The sequence below is a fragment of the Kogia breviceps genome, chromosome 3 (genome assembly GCF_026419965.1).
Source record: "Kogia breviceps isolate mKogBre1 chromosome 3, mKogBre1 haplotype 1, whole genome shotgun sequence".
Taxonomy (NCBI): domain Eukaryota; kingdom Metazoa; phylum Chordata; class Mammalia; order Artiodactyla; family Physeteridae; genus Kogia; species Kogia breviceps.
In genome coordinates, this window is record NC_081312.1 from 126,230,631 (window position 1) to 126,257,140 (window position 26,510).

The window sequence follows — 26,510 nt, forward strand, 5'->3', positions numbered from 1 at the left end:
GCCTTGCGTTCAGCGCCTCTTCGTAGCCTGACCTCAATATATTTTGGGGCGATAGTTATCGTTTAGAACTCTGCAGGTTTGGGAAGTGCAGTGCCCCTGAGCTCCATTTCCCAAGTCGCTTTTTTGTGAGTGGGACGCAACACGGCTGGATGGCTTCACGCCCTATTGTCGATCCGGGGTGGCAGGCTGAACCGCTGGTGAATTCTTCTTCGTGATGGGAAATGAGAGTGACATGTGCCCGACCAAACACCTCCAGCGAGTCTCTCATTGGTTCCCCCTCTTGCAGTTCATCCTGCGGACAAATTGCAGACGGTACGAAAGAGGTATGGAAAGGCGCCGAGTCTCCAAGTGGGGAGATTGTTAGTAAGGGGGCCTGAATGGAGAACACGAGCACCAGGAGATGAAAACTGAGGTGAGTTTCAGAAAGCTTTCCCGATCCCACGGTGTAGCATCCGCTGGGTTTCCAATGAGTGCTTTCGCTGTCGGAAGATTGCGTTGAACCTGGAGAGTTGGGACCCATGGAATGGGGAGCACGCAGGATTCCTTTCAAGGGTCTGCATTTGCTTTCCCAACCTCACCAATCGTCTCAGCCCCAAGAGTGTCCAGCCTTATGTCTTCTGCCGCTGGGGCTGTAGATGTGGTCAATCCTGGTTGCATGCCAGTCCCTGAACGCATTTTGGAAGAATTTCTCTCTGTTTTGCCCTGCTTGTTTCTTCTTTATGTTGGAAATGTATCCTCAGAATGGGTCTGAGCTGATTTTCCCTGCTGGTTTTAGGCCGCTTTACACACACTTGATGCACTTACACAGAGATATCAAGACTTAGCTTTTAAGATGCTTACTAGTCGGATAGATACTTGTGCGATGAACAGGGTCTGGTGAGTCCAGTTGATTGAGCAAGGAGTAGGTCGTGTCCATTCCATATTCGGTTTTCGGAAGGGTATCTGTGCTCATTTCAAACTCGAGTTTTATGCGTCACCCCACCTCACCTTTCCCCTGAAGCAGGCATAAGTGTGTTTTCTAAAAGCGTGACTCTGTTCTGTTTGGGGATTCAGTGCATGGGGAGCGATTTTTACATTCCCTCGATAAGTGATATCATAAGTTTCTTTTTTTGTGGGACTTATTTCACTGAGGATGATCGTACCTAAATACACTCAGGATGCTGCTACCAGCCTCATGACGTGGATTTCATGGCTGAGTGACACTCCATTGGACCTACGTAGCACCACTTGTCCACTTGTCTTTGTCCACTTGTCCACTCGTCTTTGTCCACTTGGCTCTTTCCTGGGATATGAAACGTGTACCGGAGTGGAGGTTCTTGTCAAGACAGCAGCCCTCAACTTTGGGGTCCCTGTGTCTGGTTGATTTTTTCATTTTCCCAAGGTCAACGCCCATGTGTGGAAGTGCCCTATGCTCTGTGGTTCTGTGTTTTCCATGGTTTGGGAAAGAGGATACACTTGTGAAGATTGGCTGTTGGCCATTGACATCCCGCCCATCAGCTTAACAAGGCTCCCTTGACTCCGTGGCCTGTCCTGCCTTTCTGGTTTTTAGACTTTTTTCGCCTGGCCCTTTTGCCCCGGGGGGGGGGGCGAGAGATTTCTTTGTAGTGCTGATTTGCTCTCCCAGGTTGCTTGGTTGGCCAAAAAGGGCGTATGCGTTTTTTCCTGAATATATTCAGGAAAAAACGCATACGCCCTTTTTGGCCAACCGCATCATTGTCCACGTTCTGGCGCTTTTCATGTGCTATCGGGGCCATTCCGATGTACCCGTTGACATCCGTTTCCTGCAGTTCTGCCTTGCGTTCAGCGCCTCTTCGTAGCCTGACCTCAATATATTTTGGGGCGATAGTTATCGTTTAGAACTCTGCAGGTTTGGGAAGTGCAGTGCCCCTGAGCTCCATTTCCCAAGTCGCTTTTTTGTGAGTGGGACGCAACACGGCTGGATGGCTTCACGCCCTATTGTCGATCCGGGGTGGCAGGCTGAACCGCTGGTGAATTCTTCTTCGTGATGGGAAATGAGAGTGACATGTGCCCGACCAAACACCTCCAGCGAGTCTCTCATTGGTTCCCCCTCTTGCAGTTCATCCTGCGGACAAATTGCAGACGGTACGAAAGAGGCATGGAAAGGCGCCGAGTCTCCAAGTGGGGAGATTGTTAGTAAGGGGGCCTGAATGGAGAACACGAGCACCAGGAGATGAAAACTGAGGTGAGTTTCAGAAAGCTTTCCCGATCCCACGGTGTAGCATCTGCTGGGTTTCCAATGAGTGCTTTCGCTGTCGGAAGATTGCGTTGAACCTGGAGAGTTGGGACCCATGGAATGGGGAGCACGCAGGATTCCTTTCAAGGGTCTGCATTTGCTTTCCCAACCTCACCAATCGTCTCAGCCCCAAGAGTGTCCAGCCTTATGTCTTCTGCCGCTGGGGCTGTAGATGTGGTCAATCCTGGTTGCATGCCAGTCCCTGAACGCATTTTGGAAGAATTTCTCTCTGTTTTGCCCTGCTTGTTTCTTCTTTATGTTGGAAATGTATCCTCAGAATGGGTCTGAGCTGATTTTCCCTGCTGGTTTTAGGCCGCTTTACACACACTTGATGCACTTACACAGAGATATCAAGACTTAGCTTTTAAGATGCTTACTAGTCGGATAGATACTTGTGCGATGAACAGGGTCTGGTGAGTCCAGTTGATTGAGCAAGGAGTAGGTCGTGTCCATTCCATATTCGGTTTTCGGAAGGGTATCTGTGCTCATTTCAAACTCGAGTTTTATGCGTCACCCCACCTCACCTTTCCCCTGAAGCAGGCATAAGTGTGTTTTCTAAAAGCGTGACTCTGTTCTGTTTGGGGATTCAGTGCATGGGGAGCGATTTTTACATTCCCTCGATAAGTGATATCATAAGTTTCTTTTTTTGTGGGACTTATTTCACTGAGGATGATCGTACCTAAATACACTCAGGATGCTGCTACCAGCCTCATGACGTGGATTTCATGGCTGAGTGACACTCCATTGGACCTACGTAGCACCACTTGTCCACTTGTCTTTGTCCACTTGTCCACTCGTCTTTGTCCACTTGGCTCTTTCCTGGGATATGAAACGTGTACCGGAGTGGAGGTTCTTGTCAAGACAGCAGCCCTCAACTTTGGGGTCCCTGTGTCTGGTTGATTTTTTCATTTTCCCAAGGTCAACGCCCATGTGTGGAAGTGCCCTATGCTCTGTGGTTCTGTGTTTTCCATGGTTTGGGAAAGAGGATACACTTGTGAAGATTGGCTGTTGGCCATTGACATCCCGCCCATCAGCTTAACAAGGCTCCCTTGACTCCGTGGCCTGTCCTGCCTTTCTGGTTTTTAGACTTTTTTCGCCTGGCCCTTTTGCCCCGGGGGGGGGGGCGAGAGATTTCTTTGTAGTGCTGATTTGCTCTCCCAGGTTGCTTGGTTGGCCAAAAAGGGCGTATGCGTTTTTTCCTGAATATATTCAGGAAAAAACGCATACGCCCTTTTTGGCCAACCGCATCATTGTCCACGTTCTGGCGCTTTTCATGTGCTATCGGGGCCATTCCGATGTACCCGTTGACATCCGTTTCCTGCAGTTCTGCCTTGCGTTCAGCGCCTCTTCGTAGCCTGACCTCAATATATTTTGGGGCGATAGTTATCGTTTAGAACTCTGCAGGTTTGGGAAGTGCAGTGCCCCTGAGCTCCATTTCCCAAGTCGCTTTTTTGTGAGTGGGACGCAACACGGCTGGATGGCTTCACGCCCTATTGTCGATCCGGGGTGGCAGGCTGAACCGCTGGTGAATTCTTCTTCGTGATGGGAAATGAGAGTGACATGTGCCCGACCAAACACCTCCAGCGAGTCTCTCATTGGTTCCCCCTCTTGCAGTTCATCCTGCGGACAAATTGCAGACGGTACGAAAGAGGCATGGAAAGGCGCCGAGTCTCCAAGTGGGGAGATTGTTAGTAAGGGGGCCTGAATGGAGAACACGAGCACCAGGAGATGAAAACTGAGGTGAGTTTCAGAAAGCTTTCCCGATCCCACGGTGTAGCATCTGCTGGGTTTCCAATGAGTGCTTTCGCTGTCGGAAGATTGCGTTGAACCTGGAGAGTTGGGACCCATGGAATGGGGAGCACGCAGGATTCCTTTCAAGGGTCTGCATTTGCTTTCCCAACCTCACCAATCGTCTCAGCCCCAAGAGTGTCCAGCCTTATGTCTTCTGCCGCTGGGGCTGTAGATGTGGTCAATCCTGGTTGCATGCCAGTCCCTGAACGCATTTTGGAAGAATTTCTCTCTGTTTTGCCCTGCTTGTTTCTTCTTTATGTTGGAAATGTATCCTCAGAATGGGTCTGAGCTGATTTTCCCTGCTGGTTTTAGGCCGCTTTACACACACTTGATGCACTTACACAGAGATATCAAGACTTAGCTTTTAAGATGCTTACTAGTCGGATAGATACTTGTGCGATGAACAGGGTCTGGTGAGTCCAGTTGATTGAGCAAGGAGTAGGTCGTGTCCATTCCATATTCGGTTTTCGGAAGGGTATCTGTGCTCATTTCAAACTCGAGTTTTATGCGTCACCCCACCTCACCTTTCCCCTGAAGCAGGCATAAGTGTGTTTTCTAAAAGCGTGACTCTGTTCTGTTTGGGGATTCAGTGCATGGGGAGCGATTTTTACATTCCCTCGATAAGTGATATCATAAGTTTCTTTTTTTGTGGGACTTATTTCACTGAGGATGATCGTACCTAAATCCACTCAGGATGCTGCTACCAGCCTCATGACGTGGATTTCATGGCTGAGTGACACTCCATTGGACCTACGTAGCACCACTTGTCCACTTGTCCACTTGTCTTTGTCCACTTGTCCACTCGTCTTTGTCCACTTGGCTCTTTCCTGGGATATGAAACGTGTACCGGAGTGGAGGTTCTTGTCAAGACAGCAGCCCTCAACTTTGGGGTCCCTGTGTCTGGTTGATTTTTTCATTTTCCCAAGGTCAACGCCCATGTGTGGAAGTGCCCTATGCTCTGTGGTTCTGTGTTTTCCATGGTTTGGGAAAGAGGATACACTTGTGAAGATTGGCTGTTGGCCATTGACATCCCGCCCATCAGCTTAACAAGGCTCCCTTGACTCCGTGGCCTGTCCTGCCTTTCTGGTTTTTAGACTTTTTTCGCCTGGCCCTTTTGCCCCGGGGGGGGCGAGAGATTTCTTTGTAGTGCTGATTTGCTCTCCCAGGTTGCTTGGTTGGCCAAAAAGGGCGTATGCGTTTTTTCCTGAATATATTCAGGAAAAAACGCATACGCCCTTTTTGGCCAACCGCATCATTGTCCACGTTCTGGCGCTTTTCATGTGCTATCGGGGCCATTCCGATGTACCCGTTGACATCCGTTTCCTGCAGTTCTGCCTTGCGTTCAGCGCCTCTTCGTAGCCTGACCTCAATATATTTTGGGGCGATAGTTATCGTTTAGAACTCTGCAGGTTTGGGAAGTGCAGTGCCCCTGAGCTCCATTTCCCAAGTCGCTTTTTTGTGAGTGGGACGCAACACGGCTGGATGGCTTCACGCCCTATTGTCGATCCGGGGTGGCAGGCTGAACCGCTGGTGAATTCTTCTTCGTGATGGGAAATGAGAGTGACATGTGCCCGACCAAACACCTCCAGCGAGTCTCTCATTGGTTCCCCCTCTTGCAGTTCATCCTGCGGACAAATTGCAGACGGTACGAAAGAGGCATGGAAAGGCGCCGAGTCTCCAAGTGGGGAGATTGTTAGTAAGGGGGCCTGAATGGAGAACACGAGCACCAGGAGATGAAAACTGAGGTGAGTTTCAGAAAGCTTTCCCGATCCCACGGTGTAGCATCCGCTGGGTTTCCAATGAGTGCTTTCGCTGTCGGAAGATTGCGTTGAACCTGGAGAGTTGGGACCCATGGAATGGGGAGCACGCAGGATTCCTTTCAAGGGTCTGCATTTGCTTTCCCAACCTCACCAATCGTCTCAGCCCCAAGAGTGTCCAGCCTTATGTCTTCTGCCGCTGGGGCTGTAGATGTGGTCAATCCTGGTTGCATGCCAGTCCCTGAACGCATTTTGGAAGAATTTCTCTCTGTTTTGCCCTGCTTGTTTCTTCTTTATGTTGGAAATGTATCCTCAGAATGGGTCTGAGCTGATTTTCCCTGCTGGTTTTAGGCCGCTTTACACACACTTGATGCACTTACACAGAGATATCAAGACTTAGCTTTTAAGATGCTTACTAGTCGGATAGATACTTGTGCGATGAACAGGGTCTGGTGAGTCCAGTTGATTGAGCAAGGAGTAGGTCGTGTCCATTCCATATTCGGTTTTCGGAAGGGTATCTGTGCTCATTTCAAACTCGAGTTTTATGCGTCACCCCACCTCACCTTTCCCCTGAAGCAGGCATAAGTGTGTTTTCTAAAAGCGTGACTCTGTTCTGTTTGGGGATTCAGTGCATGGGGAGCGATTTTTACATTCCCTCGATAAGTGATATCATAAGTTTCTTTTTTTGTGGGACTTATTTCACTGAGGATGATCGTACCTAAATCCACTCAGGATGCTGCTACCAGCCTCATGACGTGGATTTCATGGCTGAGTGACACTCCATTGGACCTACGTAGCACCACTTGTCCACTTGTCTTTGTCCACTTGTCCACTCGTCTTTGTCCACTTGGCTCTTTCCTGGGATATGAAACGTGTACCGGAGTGGAGGTTCTTGTCAAGACAGCAGCCCTCAACTTTGGGGTCCCTGTGTCTGGTTGATTTTTTCATTTTCCCAAGGTCAACGCCCATGTGTGGAAGTGCCCTATGCTCTGTGGTTCTGTGTTTTCCATGGTTTGGGAAAGAGGATACACTTGTGAAGATTGGCTGTTGGCCATTGACATCCCGCCCATCAGCTTAACAAGGCTCCCTTGACTCCGTGGGCTGTCCTGCCTTTCTGGTTTTTATACTTTTTTCGCCTGGCCCTTTTGCCCCGGGGGGGGCGAGAGATTTCTTTGTAGTGCTGATTTGCTCTCCCAGGTTGCTTGGTTGGCCAAAAAGGGCGTATGCGTTTTTTCCTGAATATATTCAGGAAAAAACGCATACGCCCTTTTTGGCCAACCGCATCATTGTCCACGTTCTGGCGCTTTTCATGTGCTATCGGGGCCATTCCGATGTACCCGTTGACATCCGTTTCCTGCAGTTCTGCCTTGCGTTCAGCGCCTCTTCGTAGCCTGACCTCAATATATTTTGGGGCGATAGTTATCGTTTAGAACTCTGCAGGTTTGGGAAGTGCAGTGCCCCTGAGCTCCATTTCCCAAGTCGCTTTTTTGTGAGTGGGACGCAACACGGCTGGATGGCTTCACGCCCTATTGTCGATCCGGGGTGGCAGGCTGAACCGCTGGTGAATTCTTCTTCGTGATGGGAAATGAGAGTGACATGTGCCCGACCAAACACCTCCAGCGAGTCTCTCATTGGTTCCCCCTCTTGCAGTTCATCCTGCGGACAAATTGCAGACGGTACGAAAGAGGCATGGAAAGGCGCCGAGTCTCCAAGTGGGGAGATTGTTAGTAAGGGGGCCTGAATGGAGAACACGAGCACCAGGAGATGAAAACTGAGGTGAGTTTCAGAAAGCTTTCCCGATCCCACGGTGTAGCATCTGCTGGGTTTCCAATGAGTGCTTTCGCTGTCGGAAGATTGCGTTGAACCTGGAGAGTTGGGACCCATGGAATGGGGAGCACGCAGGATTCCTTTCAAGGGTCTGCATTTGCTTTCCCAACCTCACCAATCGTCTCAGCCCCAAGAGTGTCCAGCCTTATGTCTTCTGCCGCTGGGGCTGTAGATGTGGTCAATCCTGGTTGCATGCCAGTCCCTGAACGCATTTTGGAAGAATTTCTCTCTGTTTTGCCCTGCTTGTTTCTTCTTTATGTTGGAAATGTATCCTCAGAATGGGTCTGAGCTGATTTTCCCTGCTGGTTTTAGGCCGCTTTACACACACTTGATGCACTTACACAGAGATATCAAGACTTAGCTTTTAAGATGCTTACTAGTCGGATAGATACTTGTGCGATGAACAGGGTCTGGTGAGTCCAGTTGATTGAGCAAGGAGTAGGTCGTGTCCATTCCATATTCGGTTTTCGGAAGGGTATCTGTGCTCATTTCAAACTCGAGTTTTATGCGTCACCCCACCTCACCTTTCCCCTGAAGCAGGCATAAGTGTGTTTTCTAAAAGCGTGACTCTGTTCTGTTTGGGGATTCAGTGCATGGGGAGCGATTTTTACATTCCCTCGATAAGTGATATCATAAGTTTCTTTTTTTGTGGGACTTATTTCACTGAGGATGATCGTACCTAAATCCACTCAGGATGCTGCTACCAGCCTCATGACGTGGATTTCATGGCTGAGTGACACTCCATTGGACCTACGTAGCACCACTTGTCCACTTGTCCACTTGTCTTTGTCCACTTGTCCACTCGTCTTTGTCCACTTGGCTCTTTCCTGGGATATGAAACGTGTACCGGAGTGGAGGTTCTTGTCAAGACAGCAGCCCTCAACTTTGGGGTCCCTGTGTCTGGTTGATTTTTTCATTTTCCCAAGGTCAACGCCCATGTGTGGAAGTGCCCTATGCTCTGTGGTTCTGTGTTTTCCATGGTTTGGGAAAGAGGATACACTTGTGAAGATTGGCTGTTGGCCATTGACATCCCGCCCATCAGCTTAACAAGGCTCCCTTGACTCCGTGGCCTGTCCTGCCTTTCTGGTTTTTAGACTTTTTTCGCCTGGCCCTTTTGCCCCGGGGGGGGGGGGCGAGAGATTTCTTTGTAGTGCTGATTTGCTCTCCCAGGTTGCTTGGTTGGCCAAAAAGGGCGTATGCGTTTTTTCCTGAATATATTCAGGAAAAAACGCATACGCCCTTTTTGGCCAACCGCATCATTGTCCACGTTCTGGCGCTTTTCATGTGCTATCGGGGCCATTCCGATGTACCCGTTGACATCCGTTTCCTGCAGTTCTGCCTTGCGTTCAGCGCCTCTTCGTAGCCTGACCTCAATATATTTTGGGGCGATAGTTATCGTTTAGAACTCTGCAGGTTTGGGAAGTGCAGTGCCCCTGAGCTCCATTTCCCAAGTCGCTTTTTTGTGAGTGGGACGCAACACGGCTGGATGGCTTCACGCCCTATTGTCGATCCGGGGTGGCAGGCTGAACCGCTGGTGAATTCTTCTTCGTGATGGGAAATGAGAGTGACATGTGCCCGACCAAACACCTCCAGCGAGTCTCTCATTGGTTCCCCCTCTTGCAGTTCATCCTGCGGACAAATTGCAGACGGTACGAAAGAGGCATGGAAAGGCGCCGAGTCTCCAAGTGGGGAGATTGTTAGTAAGGGGGCCTGAATGGAGAACACGAGCACCAGGAGATGAAAACTGAGGTGAGTTTCAGAAAGCTTTCCCGATCCCACGGTGTAGCATCCGCTGGGTTTCCAATGAGTGCTTTCGCTGTCGGAAGATTGCGTTGAACCTGGAGAGTTGGGACCCATGGAATGGGGAGCACGCAGGATTCCTTTCAAGGGTCTGCATTTGCTTTCCCAACCTCACCAATCGTCTCAGCCCCAAGAGTGTCCAGCCTTATGTCTTCTGCCGCTGGGGCTGTAGATGTGGTCAATCCTGGTTGCATGCCAGTCCCTGAACGCATTTTGGAAGAATTTCTCTCTGTTTTGCCCTGCTTGTTTCTTCTTTATGTTGGAAATGTATCCTCAGAATGGGTCTGAGCTGATTTTCCCTGCTGGTTTTAGGCCGCTTTACACACACTTGATGCACTTACACAGAGATATCAAGACTTAGCTTTTAAGATGCTTACTAGTCGGATAGATACTTGTGCGATGAACAGGGTCTGGTGAGTCCAGTTGATTGAGCAAGGAGTAGGTCGTGTCCATTCCATATTCGGTTTTCGGAAGGGTATCTGTGCTCATTTCAAACTCGAGTTTTATGCGTCACCCCACCTCACCTTTCCCCTGAAGCAGGCATAAGTGTGTTTTCTAAAAGCGTGACTCTGTTCTGTTTGGGGATTCAGTGCATGGGGAGCGATTTTTACATTCCCTCGATAAGTGATATCATAAGTTTCTTTTTTTGTGGGACTTATTTCACTGAGGATGATCGTACCTAAATCCACTCAGGATGCTGCTACCAGCCTCATGACGTGGATTTCATGGCTGAGTGACACTCCATTGGACCTACGTAGCACCACTTGTCCACTTGTCCACTTGTCTTTGTCCACTTGTCCACTCGTCTTTGTCCACTTGGCTCTTTCCTGGGATATGAAACGTGTACCGGAGTGGAGGTTCTTGTCAAGACAGCAGCCCTCAACTTTGGGGTCCCTGTGTCTGGTTGATTTTTTCATTTTCCCAAGGTCAACGCCCATGTGTGGAAGTGCCCTATGCTCTGTGGTTCTGTGTTTTCCATGGTTTGGGAAAGAGGATACACTTGTGAAGATTGGCTGTTGGCCATTGACATCCCGCCCATCAGCTTAACAAGGCTCCCTTGACTCCGTGGGCTGTCCTGCCTTTCTGGTTTTTAGACTTTTTTCGCCTGGCCCTTTTGCCCCGGGGGGGGGGGGCGAGAGATTTCTTTGTAGTGCTGATTTGCTCTCCCAGGTTGCTTGGTTGGCCAAAAAGGGCGTATGCGTTTTTTCCTGAATATATTCAGGAAAAAACGCATACGCCCTTTTTGGCCAACCGCATCATTGTCCACGTTCTGGCGCTTTTCATGTGCTATCGGGGCCATTCCGATGTACCCGTTGACATCCGTTTCCTGCAGTTCTGCCTTGCGTTCAGCGCCTCTTCGTAGCCTGACCTCAATATATTTTGGGGCGATAGTTATCGTTTAGAACTCTGCAGGTTTGGGAAGTGCAGTGCCCCTGAGCTCCATTTCCCAAGTCGCTTTTTTGTGAGTGGGACGCAACACGGCTGGATGGCTTCACGCCCTATTGTCGATCCGGGGTGGCAGGCTGAACCGCTGGTGAATTCTTCTTCGTGATGGGAAATGAGAGTGACATGTGCCCGACCAAACACCTCCAGCGAGTCTCTCATTGGTTCCCCCTCTTGCAGTTCATCCTGCGGACAAATTGCAGACGGTACGAAAGAGGCATGGAAAGGCGCCGAGTCTCCAAGTGGGGAGATTGTTAGTAAGGGGGCCTGAATGGAGAACACGAGCACCAGGAGATGAAAACTGAGGTGAGTTTCAGAAAGCTTTCCCGATCCCACGGTGTAGCATCCGCTGGGTTTCCAATGAGTGCTTTCGCTGTCGGAAGATTGCGTTGAACCTGGAGAGTTGGGACCCATGGAATGGGGAGCACGCAGGATTCCTTTCAAGGGTCTGCATTTGCTTTCCCAACCTCACCAATCGTCTCAGCCCCAAGAGTGTCCAGCCTTATGTCTTCTGCCGCTGGGGCTGTAGATGTGGTCAATCCTGGTTGCATGCCAGTCCCTGAACGCATTTTGGAAGAATTTCTCTCTGTTTTGCCCTGCTTGTTTCTTCTTTATGTTGGAAATGTATCCTCAGAATGGGTCTGAGCTGATTTTCCCTGCTGGTTTTAGGCCGCTTTACACACACTTGATGCACTTACACAGAGATATCAAGACTTAGCTTTTAAGATGCTTACTAGTCGGATAGATACTTGTGCGATGAACAGGGTCTGGTGAGTCCAGTTGATTGAGCAAGGAGTAGGTCGTGTCCATTCCATATTCGGTTTTCGGAAGGGTATCTGTGCTCATTTCAAACTCGAGTTTTATGCGTCACCCCACCTCACCTTTCCCCTGAAGCAGGCATAAGTGTGTTTTCTAAAAGCGTGACTCTGTTCTGTTTGGGGATTCAGTGCATGGGGAGCGATTTTTACATTCCCTCGATAAGTGATATCATAAGTTTCTTTTTTTGTGGGACTTATTTCACTGAGGATGATCGTACCTAAATCCACTCAGGATGCTGCTACCAGCCTCATGACGTGGATTTCATGGCTGAGTGACACTCCATTGGACCTACGTAGCACCACTTGTCCACTTGTCCACTTGTCTTTGTCCACTTGTCCACTCGTCTTTGTCCACTTGGCTCTTTCCTGGGATATGAAACGTGTACCGGAGTGGAGGTTCTTGTCAAGACAGCAGCCCTCAACTTTGGGGTCCCTGTGTCTGGTTGATTTTTTCATTTTCCCAAGGTCAACGCCCATGTGTGGAAGTGCCCTATGCTCTGTGGTTCTGTGTTTTCCATGGTTTGGGAAAGAGGATACACTTGTGAAGATTGGCTGTTGGCCATTGACATCCCGCCCATCAGCTTAACAAGGCTCCCTTGACTCCGTGGGCTGTCCTGCCTTTCTGGTTTTTAGACTTTTTTCGCCTGGCCCTTTTGCCCCGGGGGGGGGGGGCGAGAGATTTCTTTGTAGTGCTGATTTGCTCTCCCAGGTTGCTTGGTTGGCCAAAAAGGGCGTATGCGTTTTTTCCTGAATATATTCAGGAAAAAACGCATACGCCCTTTTTGGCCAACCGCATCATTGTCCACGTTCTGGCGCTTTTCATGTGCTATCGGGGCCATTCCGATGTACCCGTTGACATCCGTTTCCTGCAGTTCTGCCTTGCGTTCAGCGCCTCTTCGTAGCCTGACCTCAATATATTTTGGGGCGATAGTTATCGTTTAGAACTCTGCAGGTTTGGGAAGTGCAGGGCCCCTGAGCTCCATTTCCCAAGTCGCTTTTTTGTGAGTGGGACGCAACACGGCTGGATGGCTTCACGCCCTATTGTCGATCCGGGGTGGCAGGCTGAACCGCTGGTGAATTCTTCTTCGTGATGGGAAATGAGAGTGACATGTGCCCGACCAAACACCTCCAGCGAGTCTCTCATTGGTTCCCCCTCTTGCAGTTCATCCTGCGGACAAATTGCAGACGGTACGAAAGAGGCATGGAAAGGCGCCGAGTCTCCAAGTGGGGAGATTGTTAGTAAGGGGGCCTGAATGGAGAACACGAGCACCAGGAGATGAAAACTGAGGTGAGTTTCAGAAAGCTTTCCCGATCCCACGGTGTAGCATCCGCTGGGTTTCCAATGAGTGCTTTCGCTGTCGGAAGATTGCGTTGAACCTGGAGAGTTGGGAGCCATGGAATGGGGAGCACGCAGGATTCCTTTCAAGGGTCTGCATTTGCTTTCCCAACCTCACCAATCGTCTCAGCCCCAAGAGTGTCCAGCCTTATGTCTTCTGCCGCTGGGGCTGTAGATGTGGTCAATCCTGGTTGCATGCCAGTCCCTGAACGCATTTTGGAAGAATTTCTCTCTGTTTTGCCCTGCTTGTTTCTTCTTTATGTTGGAAATGTATCCTCAGAATGGGTCTGAGCTGATTTTCCCTGCTGGTTTTAGGCCGCTTTACACACACTTGATGCACTTACACAGAGATATCAAGACTTAGCTTTTAAGATGCTTACTAGTCGGATAGATACTTGTGCGATGAACAGGGTCTGGTGAGTCCAGTTGATTGAGCAAGGAGTAGGTCGTGTCCATTCCATATTCGGTTTTCGGAAGGGTATCTGTGCTCATTTCAAACTCGAGTTTTATGCGTCACCCCACCTCACCTTTCCCCTGAAGCAGGCATAAGTGTGTTTTCTAAAAGCGTGACTCTGTTCTGTTTGGGGATTCAGTGCATGGGGAGCGATTTTTACATTCCCTCGATAAGTGATATCATAAGTTTCTTTTTTTGTGGGACTTATTTCACTGAGGATGATCGTACCTAAATCCACTCAGGATGCTGCTACCAGCCTCATGACGTGGATTTCATGGCTGAGTGACACTCCATTGGACCTACGTAGCACCACTTGTCCACTTGTCCACTTGTCTTTGTCCACTTGTCCACTCGTCTTTGTCCACTTGGCTCTTTCCTGGGATATGAAACGTGTACCGGAGTGGAGGTTCTTGTCAAGACAGCAGCCCTCAACTTTGGGGTCCCTGTGTCTGGTTGATTTTTTCATTTTCCCAAGGTCAACGCCCATGTGTGGAAGTGCCCTATGCTCTGTGGTTCTGTGTTTTCCATGGTTTGGGAAAGAGGATACACTTGTGAAGATTGGCTGTTGGCCATTGACATCCCGCCCATCAGCTTAACAAGGCTCCCTTGACTCCGTGGCCTGTCCTGCCTTTCTGGTTTTTATACTTTTTTCGCCTGGCCCTTTTGCCCCGGGGGGGGCGAGAGATTTCTTTGTAGTGCTGATTTGCTCTCCCAGGTTGCTTGGTTGGCCAAAAAGGGCGTATGCGTTTTTTCCTGAATATATTCAGGAAAAAACGCATACGCCCTTTTTGGCCAACCGCATCATTGTCCACGTTCTGGCGCTTTTCATGTGCTATCGGGGCCATTCCGATGTACCCGTTGACATCCGTTTCCTGCAGTTCTGCCTTGCGTTCAGCGCCTCTTCGTAGCCTGACCTCAATATATTTTGGGGCGATAGTTATCGTTTAGAACTCTGCAGGTTTGGGAAGTGCAGTGCCCCTGAGCTCCATTTCCCAAGTCGCTTTTTTGTGAGTGGGACGCAACACGGCTGGATGGCTTCACGCCCTATTGTCGATCCGGGGTGGCAGGCTGAACCGCTGGTGAATTCTTCTTCGTGATGGGAAATGAGAGTGACATGTGCCCGACCAAACACCTCCAGCGAGTCTCTCATTGGTTCCCCCTCTTGCAGTTCATCCTGCGGACAAATTGCAGACGGTACGAAAGAGGCATGGAAAGGCGCCGAGTCTCCAAGTGGGGAGATTGTTAGTAAGGGGGCCTGAATGGAGAACACGAGCACCAGGAGATGAAAACTGAGGTGAGTTTCAGAAAGCTTTCCCGATCCCACGGTGTAGCATCCGCTGGGTTTCCAATGAGTGCTTTCGCTGTCGGAAGATTGCGTTGAACCTGGAGAGTTGGGACCCATGGAATGGGGAGCACGCAGGATTCCTTTCAAGGGTCTGCATTTGCTTTCCCAACCTCACCAATCGTCTCAGCCCCAAGAGTGTCCAGCCTTATGTCTTCTGCCGCTGGGGCTGTAGATGTGGTCAATCCTGGTTGCATGCCAGTCCCTGAACGCATTTTGGAAGAATTTCTCTCTGTTTTGCCCTGCTTGTTTCTTCTTTATGTTGGAAATGTATCCTCAGAATGGGTCTGAGCTGATTTTCCCTGCTGGTTTTAGGCCGCTTTACACACACTTGATGCACTTACACAGAGATATCAAGACTTAGCTTTTAAGATGCTTACTAGTCGGATAGATACTTGTGCGATGAACAGGGTCTGGTGAGTCCAGTTGATTGAGCAAGGAGTAGGTCGTGTCCATTCCATATTCGGTTTTCGGAAGGGTATCTGTGCTCATTTCAAACTCGAGTTTTATGCGTCACCCCACCTCACCTTTCCCCTGAAGCAGGCATAAGTGTGTTTTCTAAAAGCGTGACTCTGTTCTGTTTGGGGATTCAGTGCATGGGGAGCGATTTTTACATTCCCTCGATAAGTGATATCATAAGTTTCTTTTTTTGTGGGACTTATTTCACTGAGGATGATCGTACCTAAATCCACTCAGGATGCTGCTACCAGCCTCATGACGTGGATTTCATGGCTGAGTGACACTCCATTGGACCTACGTAGCACCACTTGTCCACTTGTCCACTTGTCTTTGTCCACTTGTCCACTCGTCTTTGTCCACTTGGCTCTTTCCTGGGATATGAAACGTGTACCGGAGTGGAGGTTCTTGTCAAGACAGCAGCCCTCAACTTTGGGGTCCCTGTGTCTGGTTGATTTTTTGATTTTCCCAAGGTCAACGCCCATGTGTGGAAGTGCCCTATGCTCTGTGGTTCTGTGTTTTCCATGGTTTGGGAAAGAGGATACACTTGTGAAGATTGGCTGTTGGCCATTGACATCCCGCCCATCAGCTTAACAAGGCTCCCTTGACTCCGTGGCCTGTCCTGCCTTTCTGGTTTTTATACTTTTTTCGCCTGGCCCTTTTGCCCCGGGGGGGGCGAGAGATTTCTTTGTAGTGCTGATTTGCTCTCCCAGGTTGCTTGGTTGGCCAAAAAGGGCGTATGCGTTTTTTCCTGAATATATTCAGGAAAAAACGCATACGCCCTTTTTGGCCAACCGCATCATTGTCCACGTTCTGGCGCTTTTCATGTGCTATCGGGGCCATTCCGATGTACCCGTTGACATCCGTTTCCTGCAGTTCTGCCTTGCGTTCAGCGCCTCTTCGTAGCCTGACCTCAATATATTTTGGGGCGATAGTTATCGTTTAGAACTCTGCAGGTTTGGGAAGTGCAGTGCCCCTGAGCTCCATTTCCCAAGTCGCTTTTTTGTGAGTGGGACGCAACACGGCTGGATGGCTTCACGCCCTATTGTCGATCCGGGGTGGCAGGCTGAACCGCTGGTGAATTCTTCTTCGTGATGGGAAATGAGAGTGACATGTGCCCGACCAAACACCTCCAGCGAGTCTCTCATTGGTTCCCCCTCTTGCAGTTCATCCTGCGGACAAATTGCAGACGGTACGAAAGAGGCATGGAAAGGCGCCGAGTCTCCAAGTGGGGAGATTGTTAGTAAGGGGGCCTGAATGGAGAACACGAGCACCAGGAGATGAAAACTGAGGTGAGTTTCAGAAAGCTTTCCCGATCCCACGGTGTAGCATCCGCTGGGTTTCCAATGAGTGCTTTCGCTGTCGGAAGATTGCGTTGAACCTGGAGAGTTGGGACCCATGGAATGGGGAGCACGCAGGATTCCTTTCAAGGGTCTGCATTTGCTTTCCCAACCTCACCAATCGTCTCAGCCCCAAGAGTGTCCAGCCTTATGTCTTCTGCCGCTGGGGCTGTAGATGTGGTCAATCCTGGTTGCATGCCAGTCCCTGAACGCATTTTGGAAGAATTTCTCTCTGTTTTGCCCTGCTTGTTTCTTCTTTATGTTGGAAATGTATCCTCAGAATGGGTCTGAGCTGATTTTCCCTGCTGGTTTTAGGCCGCTTTACACACACTTGATGCACTTACACAGAGATATCAAGACTTAGCTTTTAAGATGCTTACTAGTCGGATAGATACTTGTGCGATGAACAGGGTCTGGTGAGTCCAGTTGATTGAGCAAGGAGTAGGTCGTGTCCATTCCATATTCGGTTTTCGGAAGGGTATCTGTGCTCATTTCAAACTCGAGTTTTATGCGTCACCCCACCTCACCTTTCCCCTGAAGCAGGCATAAGTGTGTTTTCTAAAAGCGTGACTCTGTTCTGTTTGGGGATTCAGTGCATGGGGAGCGATTTTTACATTCCCTCGATAAGTGATATCATAAGTTTCTTTTTTTGTGGGACTTATTTCACTGAGGATGATCGTACCTAAATCCACTCAGGATGCTGCTACCAGCCTCATGACGTGGATTTCATGGCTGAGTGACACTCCATTGGACCTACGTAGCACCACTTGTCCACTTGTCCACTTGTCTTTGTCCACTTGTCCACTCGTCTTTGTCCACTTGGCTCTTTCCTGGGATATGAAACGTGTACCGGAGTGGAGGTTCTTGTCAAGACAGCAGCCCTCAACTTTGGGGTCCCTGTGTCTGGTTGATTTTTTGATTTTCCCAAGGTCAACGCCCATGTGTGGAAGTGCCCTATGCTCTGTGGTTCTGTGTTTTCCATGGTTTGGGAAAGAGGATACACTTGTGAAGATTGGCTGTTGGCCATTGACATCCCGCCCATCAGCTTAACAAGGCTCCCTTGACTCCGTGGCCTGTCCTGCCTTTCTGGTTTTTAGACTTTTTTCGCCTGGCCCTTTTGCCCCGGGGGGGGCGAGAGATTTCTTTGTAGTGCTGATTTGCTCTCCCAGGTTGCTTGGTTGGCCAAAAAGGGCGTATGCGTTTTTTCCTGAATATATTCAGGAAAAAACGCATACGCCCTTTTTGGCCAACCGCATCATTGTCCACGTTCTGGCGCTTTTCATGTGCTATCGGGGCCATTCCGATGTACCCGTTGACATCCGTTTCCTGCAGTTCTGCCTTGCGTTCAGCGCCTCTTCGTAGCCTGACCTCAATATATTTTGGGGCGATAGTTATCGTTTAGAACTCTGCAGGTTTGGGAAGTGCAGTGCCCCTGAGCTCCATTTCCCAAGTCGCTTTTTTGTGAGTGGGACGCAACACGGCTGGATGGCTTCACGCCCTATTGTCGATCCGGGGTGGCAGGCTGAACCGCTGGTGAATTCTTCTTCGTGATGGGAAATGAGAGTGACATGTGCCCGACCAAACACCTCCAGCGAGTCTCTCATTGGTTCCCCCTCTTGCAGTTCATCCTGCGGACAAATTGCAGACGGTACGAAAGAGGCATGGAAAGGCGCCGAGTCTCCAAGTGGGGAGATTGTTAGTAAGGGGGCCTGAATGGAGAACACGAGCACCAGGAGATGAAAACTGAGGTGAGTTTCAGAAAGCTTTCCCGATCCCACGGTGTAGCATCCGCTGGGTTTCCAATGAGTGCTTTCGCTGTCGGAAGATTGCGTTGAACCTGGAGAGTTGGGAGCCATGGAATGGGGAGCACGCAGGATTCCTTTCAAGGGTCTGCATTTGCTTTCCCAACCTCACCAATCGTCTCAGCCCCAAGAGTGTCCAGCCTTATGTCTTCTGCCGCTGGGGCTGTAGATGTGGTCAATCCTGGTTGCATGCCAGTCCCTGAACGCATTTTGGAAGAATTTCTCTCTGTTTTGCCCTGCTTGTTTCTTCTTTATGTTGGAAATGTATCCTCAGAATGGGTCTGAGCTGATTTTCCCTGCTGGTTTTAGGCCGCTTTACACACACTTGATGCACTTACACAGAGATATCAAGACTTAGCTTTTAAGATGCTTACTAGTCGGATAGATACTTGTGCGATGAACAGGGTCTGGTGAGTCCAGTTGATTGAGCAAGGAGTAGGTCGTGTCCATTCCATATTCGGTTTTCGGAAGGGTATCTGTGCTCATTTCAAACTCGAGTTTTATGCGTCACCCCACCTCACCTTTCCCCTGAAGCAGGCATAAGTGTGTTTTCTAAAAGCGTGACTCTGTTCTGTTTGGGGATTCAGTGCATGGGGAGCGATTTTTACATTCCCTCGATAAGTGATATCATAAGTTTCTTTTTTTGTGGGACTTATTTCACTGAGGATGATCGTACCTAAATCCACTCAGGATGCTGCTACCAGCCTCATGACGTGGATTTCATGGCTGAGTGACACTCCATTGGACCTACGTAGCACCACTTGTCCACTTGTCCACTTGTCTTTGTCCACTTGTCCACTCGTCTTTGTCCACTTGGCTCTTTCCTGGGATATGAAACGTGTACCGGAGTGGAGGTTCTTGTCAAGACAGCAGCCCTCAACTTTGGGGTCCCTGTGTCTGGTTGATTTTTTCATTTTCCCAAGGTCAACGCCCATGTGTGGAAGTGCCCTATGCTCTGTGGTTCTGTGTTTTCCATGGTTTGGGAAAGAGGATACACTTGTGAAGATTGGCTGTTGGCCATTGACATCCCGCCCATCAGCTTAACAAGGCTCCCTTGACTCCGTGGCCTGTCCTGCCTTTCTGGTTTTTATACTTTTTTCGCCTGGCCCTTTTGCCCCGGGGGGGGCGAGAGATTTCTTTGTAGTGCTGATTTGCTCTCCCAGGTTGCTTGGTTGGCCAAAAAGGGCGTATGCGTTTTTTCCTGAATATATTCAGGAAAAAACGCATACGCCCTTTTTGGCCAACCGCATCATTGTCCACGTTCTGGCGCTTTTCATGTGCTATCGGGGCCATTCCGATGTACCCGTTGACATCCGTTTCCTGCAGTTCTGCCTTGCGTTCAGCGCCTCTTCGTAGCCTGACCTCAATATATTTTGGGGCGATAGTTATCGTTTAGAACTCTGCAGGTTTGGGAAGTGCAGTGCCCCTGAGCTCCATTTCCCAAGTCGCTTTTTTGTGAGTGGGACGCAACACGGCTGGATGGCTTCACGCCCTATTGTCGATCCGGGGTGGCAGGCTGAACCGCTGGTGAATTCTTCTTCGTGATGGGAAATGAGAGTGACATGTGCCCGACCAAACACCTCCAGCGAGTCTCTCATTGGTTCCCCCTCTTGCAGTTCATCCTGCGGACAAATTGCAGACGGTACGAAAGAGGCATGGAAAGGCGCCGAGTCTCCAAGTGGGGAGATTGTTAGTAAGGGGGCCTGAATGGAGAACACGAGCACCAGGAGATGAAAACTGAGGTGAGTTTCAGAAAGCTTTCCCGATCCCACGGTGTAGCATCCGCTGGGTTTCCAATGAGTGCTTTCGCTGTCGGAAGATTGCGTTGAACCTGGAGAGTTGGGACCCATGGAATGGGGAGCACGCAGGATTCCTTTCAAGGGTCTGCATTTGCTTTCCCAACCTCACCAATAGTCTCAGCCCCAAGAGTGTCCAGCCTTATGTCTTCTGCCGCTGGGGCTGTAGATGTGGTCAATCCTGGTTGCATGCCAGTCCCTGAACGCATTTTGGAAGAATTTCTCTCTGTTTTGCCCTGCTTGTTTCTTCTTTATGTTGGAAATGTATCCTCAGAATGGGTCTGAGCTGATTTTCCCTGCTGGTTTTAGGCCGCTTTACACACACTTGATGCACTTACACAGAGATATCAAGACTTAGCTTTTAAGATGCTTACTAGTCGGATAGATACTTGTGCGATGAACAGGGTCTGGTGAGTCCAGTTGATTGAGCAAGGAGTAGGTCGTGTCCATTCCATATTCGGTTTTCGGAAGGGTATCTGTGCTCATTTCAAACTCGAGTTTTATGCGTCACCCCACCTCACCTTTCCCCTGAAGCAGGCATAAGTGTGTTTTCTAAAAGCGTGACTCTGTTCTGTTTGGGGATTCAGTGCATGGGGAGCGATTTTTACATTCCCTCGATAAGTGATATCATAAGTTTCTTTTTTTGTGGGACTTATTTCACTGAGGATGATCGTACCTAAATCCACTCAGGATGCTGCTACCAGCCTCATGACGTGGATTTCATGGCTGAGTGACACTCCATTGGACCTACGTAGCACCACTTGTCCACTTGTCTTTGTCCACTTGTCCACTCGTCTTTGTCCACTTGGCTCTTTCCTGGGATATGAAACGTGTACCGGAGTGGAGGTTCTTGTCAAGACAGCAGCCCTCAACTTTGGGGTCCCTGTGTCTGGTTGATTTTTTCATTTTCCCAAGGTCAACGCCCATGTGTGGAAGTGCCCTATGCTCTGTGGTTCTGTGTTTTCCATGGTTTGGGAAAGAGGATACACTTGTGAAGATTGGCTGTTGGCCATTGACATCCCGCCCATCAGCTTAACAAGGCTCCCTTGACTCCGTGGCCTGTCCTGCCTTTCTGGTTTTTAGACTTTTTTCGCCTGGCCCTTTTGCCCCGGGGGGGGGGGCGAGAGATTTCTTTGTAGTGCTGATTTGCTCTCCCAGGTTGCTTGGTTGGCCAAAAAGGGCGTATGCGTTTTTTCCTGAATATATTCAGGAAAAAACGCATACGCCCTTTTTGGCCAACCGCATCATTGTCCACGTTCTGGCGCTTTTCATGTGCTATCGGGGCCATTCCGATGTACCCGTTGACATCCGTTTCCTGCAGTTCTGCCTTGCGTTCAGCGCCTCTTCGTAGCCTGACCTCAATATATTTTGGGGCGATAGTTATCGTTTAGAACTCTGCAGGTTTGGGAAGTGCAGTGCCCCTGAGCTCCATTTCCCAAGTCGCTTTTTTGTGAGTGGGACGCAACACGGCTGGATGGCTTCACGCCCTATTGTCGATCCGGGGTGGCAGGCTGAACCGCTGGTGAATTCTTCTTCGTGATGGGAAATGAGAGTGACATGTGCCCGACCAAACACCTCCAGCGAGTCTCTCATTGGTTCCCCCTCTTGCAGTTCATCCTGCGGACAAATTGCAGACGGTATGAAAGAGGCATGGAAAGGCGCCGAGTCTCCAAGTGGGGAGATTGTTAGTAAGGGGGCCTGAATGGAGAACACGAGCACCAGGAGATGAAAACTGAGGTGAGTTTCAGAAAGCTTTCCCGATCCCACGGTGTAGCATCCGCTGGGTTTCCAATGAGTGCTTTCGCTGTCGGAAGATTGCGTTGAACCTGGAGAGTTGGGACCCATGGAATGGGGAGCACGCAGGATTCCTTTCAAGGGTCTGCATTTGCTTTCCCAACCTCACCAATCGTCTCAGCCCCAAGAGTGTCCAGCCTTATGTCTTCTGCCGCTGGGGCTGTAGATGTGGTCAATCCTGGTTGCATGCCAGTCCCTGAACGCATTTTGGAAGAATTTCTCTCTGTTTTGCCCTGCTTGTTTCTTCTTTATGTTGGAAATGTATCCTCAGAATGGGTCTGAGCTGATTTTCCCTGCTGGTTTTAGGCCGCTTTACACACACTTGATGCACTTACACAGAGATATCAAGACTTAGCTTTTAAGATGCTTACTAGTCGGATAGATACTTGTGCGATGAACAGGGTCTGGTGAGTCCAGTTGATTGAGCAAGGAGTAGGTCGTGTCCATTCCATATTCGGTTTTCGGAAGGGTATCTGTGCTCATTTCAAACTCGAGTTTTATGCGTCACCCCACCTCACCTTTCCCCTGAAGCAGGCATAAGTGTGTTTTCTAAAAGCGTGACTCTGTTCTGTTTGGGGATTCAGTGCATGGGGAGCGATTTTTACATTCCCTCGATAAGTGATATCATAAGTTTCTTTTTTTGTGGGACTTATTTCACTGAGGATGATCGTACCTAAATCCACTCAGGATGCTGCTACCAGCCTCATGACGTGGATTTCATGGCTGAGTGACACTCCATTGGACCTACGTAGCACCACTTGTCCACTTGTCCACTTGTCTTTGTCCACTTGTCCACTCGTCTTTGTCCACTTGGCTCTTTCCTGGGATATGAAACGTGTACCGGAGTGGAGGTTCTTGTCAAGACAGCAGCCCTCAACTTTGGGGTCCCTGTGTCTGGTTGATTTTTTCATTTTCCCAAGGTCAACGCCCATGTGTGGAAGTGCCCTATGCTCTGTGGTTCTGTGTTTTCCATGGTTTGGGAAAGAGGATACACTTGTGAAGATTGGCTGTTGGCCATTGACATCCCGCCCATCAGCTTAACAAGGCTCCCTTGACTCCGTGACCTGTCCTGCCTTTCTGGTTTTTATACTTTTTTCGCCTGGCCCTTTTGCCCCGGGGGGGGCGAGAGATTTCTTTGTAGTGCTGATTTGCTCTCCCAGGTTGCTTGGTTGGCCAAAAAGGGCGTATGCGTTTTTTCCTGAATATATTCAGGAAAAAACGCATACGCCCTTTTTGGCCAACCGCATCATTGTCCACGTTCTGGCGCTTTTCATGTGCTATCGGGGCCATTCCGATGTACCCGTTGACATCCGTTTCCTGCAGTTCTGCCTTGCGTTCAGCGCCTCTTCGTAGCCTGACCTCAATATATTTTGGGGCGATAGTTATCGTTTAGAACTCTGCAGGTTTGGGAAGTGCAGGGCCCCTGAGCTCCATTTCCCAAGTCGCTTTTTTGTGAGTGGGACGCAACACGGCTGGATGGCTTCACGCCCTATTGTCGATCCGGGGTGGCAGGCTGAACCGCTGGTGAATTCTTCTTCGTGATGGGAAATGAGAGTGACATGTGCCCGACCAAACACCTCCAGCGAGTCTCTCATTGGTTCCCCCTCTTGCAGTTCATCCTGCGGACAAATTGCAGACGGTACGAAAGAGGCATGGAAAGGCGCCGAGTCTCCAAGTGGGGAGATTGTTAGTAAGGGGGCCTGAATGGAGAACACGAGCACCAGGAGATGAAAACTGAGGTGAGTTTCAGAAAGCTTTCCCGATCCCACGGTGTAGCATCCGCTGGGTTTCCAATGAGTGCTTTCGCTGTCGGAAGATTGCGTTGAACCTGGAGAGTTGGGACCCATGGAATGGGGAGCACGCAGGATTCCTTTCAAGGGTCTGCATTTGCTTTCCCAACCTCACCAATCGTCTCAGCCCCAAGAGTGTCCAGCCTTATGTCTTCTGCCGCTGGGGCTGTAGATGTGGTCAATCCTGGTTGCATGCCAGTCCCTGAACGCATTTTGGAAGAATTTCTCTCTGTTTTGCCCTGCTTGTTTCTTCTTTATGTTGGAAATGTATCCTCAGAATGGGTCTGAGCTGATTTTCCCTGCTGGTTTTAGGCCGCTTTACACACACTTGATGCACTTACACAGAGATATCAAGACTTAGCTTTTAAGATGCTTACTAGTCGGATAGATACTTGTGCGATGAACAGGGTCTGGTGAGTCCAGTTGATTGAGCAAGGAGTAGGTCGTGTCCATTCCATATTCGGTTTTCGGAAGGGTATCTGTGCTCATTTCAAACTCGAGTTTTATGCGTCACCCCACCTCACCTTTCCCCTGAAGCAGGCATAAGTGTGTTTTCTAAAAGCGTGACTCTGTTCTGTTTGGGGATTCAGTGCATGGGGAGCGATTTTTACATTCCCTCGATAAGTGATATCATAAGTTTCTTTTTTTGTGGGACTTATTTCACTGAGGATGATCGTACCTAAATCCACTCAGGATGCTGCTACCAGCCTCATGACGTGGATTTCATGGCTGAGTGACACTCCATTGGACCTACGTAGCACCACTTGTCCACTTGTCCACTTGTCTTTGTCCACTTGTCCACTCGTCTTTGTCCACTTGGCTCTTTCCTGGGATATGAAACGTGTACCGGAGTGGAGGTTCTTGTCAAGACAGCAGCCCTCAACTTTGGGGTCCCTGTGTCTGGTTGATTTTTTCATTTTCCCAAGGTCAACGCCCATGTGTGGAAGTGCCCTATGCTCTGTGGTTCTGTGTTTTCCATGGTTTGGGAAAGAGGATACACTTGTGAAGATTGGCTGTTGGCCATTGACATCCCGCCCATCAGCTTAACAAGGCTCCCTTGACTCCGTGGGCTGTCCTGCCTTTCTGGTTTTTAGACTTTTTTCGCCTGGCCCTTTTGCCCCGGGGGGGGCGAGAGATTTCTTTGTAGTGCTGATTTGCTCTCCCAGGTTGCTTGGTTGGCCAAAAAGGGCGTATGCGTTTTTTCCTGAATATATTCAGGAAAAAACGCATACGCCCTTTTTGGCCAACCGCATCATTGTCCACGTTCTGGCGCTTTTCATGTGCTATCGGGGCCATTCCGATGTACCCGTTGACATCCGTTTCCTGCAGTTCTGCCTTGCGTTCAGCGCCTCTTCGTAGCCTGACCTCAATATATTTTGGGGCGATAGTTATCGTTTAGAACTCTGCAGGTTTGGGAAGTGCAGTGCCCCTGAGCTCCATTTCCCAAGTCGCTTTTTTGTGAGTGGGACGCAACACGGCTGGATGGCTTCACGCCCTATTGTCGATCCGGGGTGGCAGGCTGAACCGCTGGTGAATTCTTCTTCGTGATGGGAAATGAGAGTGACATGTGCCCGACCAAACACCTCCAGCGAGTCTCTCATTGGTTCCCCCTCTTGCAGTTCATCCTGCGGACAAATTGCAGACGGTACGAAAGAGGCATGGAAAGGCGCCGAGTCTCCAAGTGGGGAGATTGTTAGTAAGGGGGCCTGAATGGAGAACACGAGCTCCAGGAGATGAAAACTGAGGTGAGTTTCAGAAAGCTTTCCCGATCCCACGGTGTAGCAACCGCTGCGTTTCCAATGAGTGCTTTCGCTGTCGGAAGATTGCGTTGAACCTGGAGAGTTGGGACCCATGGAATGGGGAGCACGCAGGATTCCTTTCAAGGGTCTGCATTTGCTTTCCCAACCTCACCAATCGTCTCAGCCCCAAGAGTGTCCAGCCTTATGTCTTCTGCCGCTGGGGCTGTAGATGTGGTCAATCCTGGTTGCATGCCAGTCCCTGAACGCATTTTGGAAGAATTTCTCTCTGTTTTGCCCTGCTTGTTTCTTCTTTATGTTGGAAATGTATCCTCAGAATGGGTCTGAGCTGATTTTCCCTGCTGGTTTTAGGCCGCTTTACACACACTTGATGCACTTACACAGAGATATCAAGACTTAGCTTTTAAGATGCTTACTAGTCGGATAGATACTTGTGCGATGAACAGGGTCTGGTGAGTCCAGTTGATTGAGCAAGGAGTAGGTCATGTCCATTCCATATTCGGTTTTTGGAAGGGTATCTGTGCTCATTTCAAACTCGAGTTTTATGCGTCACCCCACCTCACCTTTCCCCTGAAGCAGGCATAAGTGTGTTTTCTAAAAGCGTGACTCTGTTCTGTTTGGGGATTCAGTGCATGGGGAGCGATTTTTACATTCCCTCGATAAGTGATATCATAAGTTTCTTTTTTTGTGGGACTTATTTCACTGAGGATGATCGTACCTAAATCCACTCAGGATGCTGCTACCAGCCTCATGACGTGGATTTCATGGCTGAGTGACACTCCATTGGACCTACGTAGCACCACTTGTCCACTTGTCCACTTGTCTTTGTCCACTTGTCCACTCGTCTTTGTCCACTTGGCTCTTTCCTGGGATATGAAACGTGTACCGGAGTGGAGGTTCTTGTCAAGACAGCAGCCCTCAACTTTGGGGCCCTGTGTCTGGTTGATTTTTTC